Source organism: Melospiza georgiana, chromosome 29 (genome assembly GCF_028018845.1).
Source record: "Melospiza georgiana isolate bMelGeo1 chromosome 29, bMelGeo1.pri, whole genome shotgun sequence".
Taxonomy (NCBI): Eukaryota; Metazoa; Chordata; class Aves; order Passeriformes; family Passerellidae; genus Melospiza; species Melospiza georgiana.
The window spans coordinates 2,678,447-2,684,446 of record NC_080458.1 but is presented as its reverse complement, the minus strand read 5'-3'; the positions used below and the strand labels follow the sequence as shown (position 1 = coordinate 2,684,446).

General features: G+C 51.4%; 1 pseudogene; it reads right to left on the bottom strand.

Annotated features, from left to right (window-relative positions):
- Nucleotides 1-4,536: 4,536 nt before the first annotated feature.
- LOC131094398 (zinc finger protein 850-like) overlaps nucleotides 4,537-6,000 on the bottom strand; it is a 672,678-nt pseudogene continuing 671,214 nt past the window's right edge.

The window sequence follows — 6,000 nt, the reverse complement described above, 5'->3', positions numbered from 1 at the left end:
CACTTCATGATGGCTAAGGCAGAAGCATATTCGTGTGGCACAAGTCGTACAAGTTTCCGCCACATCACAGACCTGCATGGTATCAAGTCTGGGTTCCTAGTTGTTACATCATCTGAGAAGATAATCTCTGCCACTGCCATTTCTCTCAGGTGTTGGATCCCTTGCTTTATGGTCTTCCACTGGGTTTGTTGCATATAGAGATCATCTGCACACAGGTATCTTTGTGCTACATTTTCCAAGACCCGTGCCCAGAGGCTGTGTGGAGTAGTCCCCCTCATCATTCCTTGGTCGATGACAGGATCCTGTGACAGGGATCCCAAATGCCTGGCTTCAGTGCTGTCCAGAATTGTAGCCTCACCTGCAGCATCCCAGAGATGGACTAACCAACTAATTATGGATTCATCAGGTCATTGGGTGTAATCCTTCTGTAGGCCACAAAGGTCCTTCAGAGGAAAGGACTCAATATTGGCTTCTGATCTTGCACCTGCTGGTTTGACTCCTGATTTTATGTCAGGAGGCATTGAGGGTCCTTCTCCTGCTGCATCATCATCATCATCATCATCATCATCATCATCATCATCATCATCATCATCCTCCACTGGTCGATCGGTCTTGTCCGTGCCTCCACTGGTCGATCGGTCTTGTCCGTGCATTTCCCACTTCTAGTGCTGGTAGCAACAGCCATTGGTTGAGGCTTATTGTCTGGTTTAGCTGCTGGCTTAGGCTCACTATCTGGTTTAGCTGCTGGCTTTGAGCCTGGGCTGTTGGCTGTAGCCTGACTGGGATAGCTGCTGATTTATCTCCCTGCCCCCCTGCCTCTGTCTGCTGCCCAACAGTATCTAACAGAGTGGGATAAGCATAGGCCAGGGCCCAGCTTATTGCAATGAGCCTTTTCTCTTTAGAATGATCATGGCACTTTGTTTTTAGGTATTTCCCCACCTCAGCTGGGTTCTGAATTTGTTCCCGTAGAAAATCCCAGTCTACAGGATGAGAAAATTCCTTCAGGGTTTAGCCTGTATTTTCCCATTCTCCACACCACTTAGGATTTTTCACGCCTGCATCTGCTTCTGGGTCAATGGTCTCACCAACTCCTCTGGATATCTCAGCCCTCATTCTAGAGAAGCTGCAGACCATATAGAGGAAGTTTGATTAAATACCAGATTAAATACCAGAAAGATGGTCTCTTTAACATTCAGGGGAAACTGAACATTCTCAAAAAGTGACATAACAGATTCAAAGGAGAAGAAGGAAAGGAAAGGCTGGAAAGCCTCATTCCCTGCTCCTCCTCTAACAAACTGGGTGCAATTACTAATAAATTCCCAAAACATACTACTGGAACTGGGATGCAGGGTAGGATGAAGAAACCGTAAACCATAAATATCATAAACTGACTCCAGTATCTTTGTAAATGCTCTATAAATCATTATCACCAAGGCCAGCACAACAACTATTCCAATCCGTGCCGCACTACCATAAAAATTATGGGTTATGGACAATAATCCTAGTGACCAGAAAGGTATTGAAACCTCAAAAAGCTCTAGAGACCAGAACCACGTGAAGGCCTCCACCCCAAGAGACATTAGGAATTCAAGCAACATGGCTACTGATTGCTTTAACTCACTAGAGAGTAAGCACAACCAACATACAATCAATAGAGCTTTTCTCCACCTTCTTGAGCCACGCATTGGGCACCAATAGATGTATTTGTCCTGGTTCAAATTTGGAAGAGAATCCCCAAGGGGCTCCAGTAGGAAAGCAGATAAAATCAGCCCCTTCCCCTAACCGGTCCTGGAGAAAATACCTCCTTGGAGAAAGGTGGAAAAAACCTGTTTATTAAACAATAAAACCTAAACAATATTAAACAATAAAACCCCTTGCCGCTCCAAAAGAGATGACAAACTGAGAAAGTCCCCTCCCTGGGTTGCAGCTCAGCTCACTCAGTCTCTGATCAGTCCCTCTGGTGCTGGAAGTGTCGCAGGCCAGGCCTGGCCCAGTGGCCATACGTGTAGCTGCCGGTGCTCTTCTGGTGTTCAGTCCAGAGCAGGTTTGAACAGCTCCAAAGAAAAGGGAAAAAACCCCACAGTCCAGGGAACTTCTTTGTCTCCTTTGCCTCAGCTAGCTAACTAACTAAAAGCAAAAGAGAGCTCTGTCCTGCTGTCTGTACATCCACAGACAACACAGTCCAGAGCAGGAATGTGGAGGAGTGAGTGCAGTATCTGAAAAAAACCTGCCGCTTCTTCTCTCCCCCCCTTCACTCTCTGGAACAAGTCTTAAAGGTGTAAAACTTATTATTCAGCATAAACAGAATGAGACAATTGGGGATAAAAGCATCATTTAGTCAACCCAGGACACCCACCCATTACTTACTTTTTTCTTACTTTCCCAAGCTTGCTGACAAACTTGCTGAGTCCTGATGACTCTTCTTCTTGTATCTCTTTCAAGGATATACCAACCCCATTTCTGAATATGTCCATTATTCATTGTTTGTGCATGTGTCCATTGTCCATTAGTACAAGCAGGCTGGATTGTGCTTCGGCTGAATATGGCCATTGTCTAACAAAAACTCCTTAATCTGCAAAAAACTCTCAATATGTAACCATACTGAGATGACTGGAACCACAGAGGAACAACCAGGACCATGCTGAGGAGAACTGGGACCACACTGGGGGTAACTGGGAGTGAGTGAGACCATGCTGGGAGGGACTGGGATCATATGGGGAGTGACTGGGACTATACCAGGGACAACTGAGTTCAATTGGGACCATACTGGGAGTGTCTGTAACCATAGGGGAGTGATGGAAGCACGCTGGGACCAGCTGGGCCCATGCTGGGACCAACTGGGATCACTCTGAGAGGGACTGGAATCATGGAGGGATTGACTGGGAGCAACTGGAATGATGATGAAAGCAACTGGGAAGAAGTGGGAGTGACTGGGAACAAGCTGGAAGCAACTGGGATAAACTAGGAGAGACAGGGAGACACTGGGATCATACTGGAGGCTACTGGCATTGCTGGCATTGACAGGGGGCAACTGGGATAACACTGGGGGCACTGAAATCGTACTGGGAGTGTCTGAGAGCAACTGGGATTAGACCGCAAGTGACTGGGATCATACTGGGAGTGGCTACAATCATACTGGGATCAGAGTGGGTGTGATTGGACCCTGACTGGGGGTTACTGGGAGCTACCAGGCCCATGCTGGGGGACATAATTAGAGGAACTGAGAGCAACTGGGATAAAACAGGGGGCAAGTGAACCACCCTAAGGTAACTGGGAGTGCCTGGCAATGACTATGAGAATGTCCAGGGCAACTGGGATATACTGGGAGTGTCTGAGGCCATATGGGTGGTGACTGGGACTGGACTAGGAGCCACTGGGAATGTGCTGGGAAAACTGGGAACACACTGGGGGCAAGTGGGAAGGACTAGGAACCTGGTGGGAGAGACTGGGATCATACTGGGAGTGCCTGGGACTATGCTAGGGACAACTGGGAGAACTGGGAACACGCAGGATGAAATTGGGAAGAACTGGGACTGTGCTGTGATCAAATTGTATCATCATAGGGAATGACTGGGAGGGACTGGGCTCATACTGGGAGCAGCCACTGCTGGCTCTGGGACCCTCCAAAAACACCTCCTGGGGACCCCGGATGTCCCCCCGAGGGCCATCTGCAGCTCGGCTTTGGAGCCCTGCCAGCTCCAAACTTCCCCTGAATAAAACCCCAAACCCAGGCACCCCCCAGCAGGTTTGGGCCGAGCTCCCCCTTCTCCGGGCACCTGTGGGATGGGGGGGTGACGCTCCCGGGGCTGCGGCGACTCCAGGGTTCCCTCTCCCCTTCTCCAGCTGCTTCTGCTGCCGCTCAGCCTCTTCCTCCCTCCCTCCCCGTTCCCGAAGGTCGAACTGTGAGGGCAAAGGGTGCAGGGAAAGGGTGGGAACCGTGAGGGGAAAGGGGCAGGCTCAGGCCAAGGGCAGCAACTGTGAGGGGGCACTCTGGGAGGCGGCACTCTGAAAACAGAGCTGCAATGGACTGAACATGAACGGGAGAGAAAGCAATAAATCTGAGAGTTTTATTTGCTATCAAATACATCCCACACACCCAGCCCCACACAACCCCCATCCAATCGCTCCTACGCTCCCATCCTATCCTATCGCTCCCAAATTGGGATCCCATTTCTCCCATCTCCTTCCAACCCCATCTCACCCTGGTACCTGTGGAATGGAGTGAGTTTGGCATAGGATTGAGATTTTGAGGTGGGAACAAGCAATTTAAGGTAGAATTGAGCCCTTTTGTGTTAAGATTGAGCTGTTTTCAGTATGATTTGAGTGGTTTTGAGGTGAAAGATCGATCCCTCTTCACTTTTGGACTGCAAAGAGATGGAAAAGACAAGAAAATTAAGGCAAAACCAAAAGAATAAGAAGCCAGGTGTGTTCCCAACATGGATCACAGGAATGTGGGTCACCAGGGCTGTGCCCAAAGTGCCTCCTCCAGTGGGGGATGGAGCTGGAGCAGAGCACGAAGCTCTTCCTGCACTCGGGGGACTCGCAGGGCTTCCCTTACCGGTGGCTGTATTGGTGTCGGGTCAAATGAGAGCTCTGTGAGAAGCTCTTCCCACATTCTCCACACTTGTAGGGTCTCTCCCCTGTGTGGATGCACTGGTGGGTGATGAGTTGGCAGTTGTACTTAAATCCCTTCCCACACTCAGGGCAGAAGAAGGGCCTCTCCTCTGTGTGACTCAGACTGTGCAGGAGGAGATGGGAGTTGAACCGAAATCTGTTCCCACACTCAGAACACTCATAAGGCCTCTCCCTAGTGTGGATCTTTTGGTGCCTGATCAGGGTGTCATGGTCCCTAAAGCTCTTCCCACATTCCCCACACTCGTAGGGTCATTCCCCAGTGTGGATCCTCTGGTGCTTGATCAGGTCAGAGCTCCCCCTGAAGCTCTTCCCACACTCCCCACATTTGTAGGGCCGTTCTCCAGTGTGGATCCCCCAGTGCTTGATCAGGTCACAGCTCCACTTGAAGCTCTTCCCACACTCCCCACACTCATGGGGCCGTTCTCCAGTGTGGGTTCTCTGGTGGCTGATCAGGCTGGAGCTCTGCCTGAAGCTCTGTCCACACTCCCCACACTCGTAGGGCCTCTCCCCAGTATAGGTCCTCTGGTGGCTGGTCAGGTGGGAGCTCCGGCTGAAGCTCATCCCACACTCCCCACACTCGTAGGGCCGTTCCCCAGTGTGGGTCCTCTGGTGCTCGATGAGCTTGTAGTTCCACCTGAAGCTCTTCCCACACTCCACACATGTGTGGGGCTTCTCCCCATCCTGGAGCTGCTCATGGAGCACCAGCTCTGAGCTCTGGCTTGATCTCTGGCCACCTTCCCAGTCCAGGCTGCCTCTTTCCTCCTCAGATCCCTGCCATCTGCGTTTGCAGCCCCTCCTCATGTGGCATCTCCAGGGCTTTTCTGCCCCGTTGGCTTCCTGCACCATGGAGCCGCTCAAAACGGCCTCTTCCACCAGGTTCTGCTGCGGGCATTTGTCCTCCCTGCTCTCCATGCTCAGCTCCTGCTCTGGGGGAGGAAGGACAAGGACAGGATGGGATTTGCCTCCGTGCCACAGGCAAGGGCAAGGAGATCCCCCCAGGGCTGTGCTGCAGCCAGGGCCATACTGGGCTGGGCTACGGAGCAGCACAGAGGGGAAAGGGGCACTGACCTCCTCCTCATCTGCCTCAGTGCCCCAGGGCATCTTCCTCAAAGACTCCCAGGGGTTGGCAATGGGAAATCCTGGTTTGGGGAAAACAAGGGATGAGCATGTTGAGTTTGAAGGTCCCTCTGCCCAAGTCCATCTCTACAAGTCACCGGCCATCTGTGCTTCATGAAAACCTCCCAAACACCAAGATTCAGCCCTGGAAAAGCCTCCCAGGAGTTCCCTGTCCCTGGTCCCTCCCCTCGGGTGTTCAGGGGTTCCCCCCTGTCCCAGCTGCATGGGGTCACACTTGGATTGGGGGTC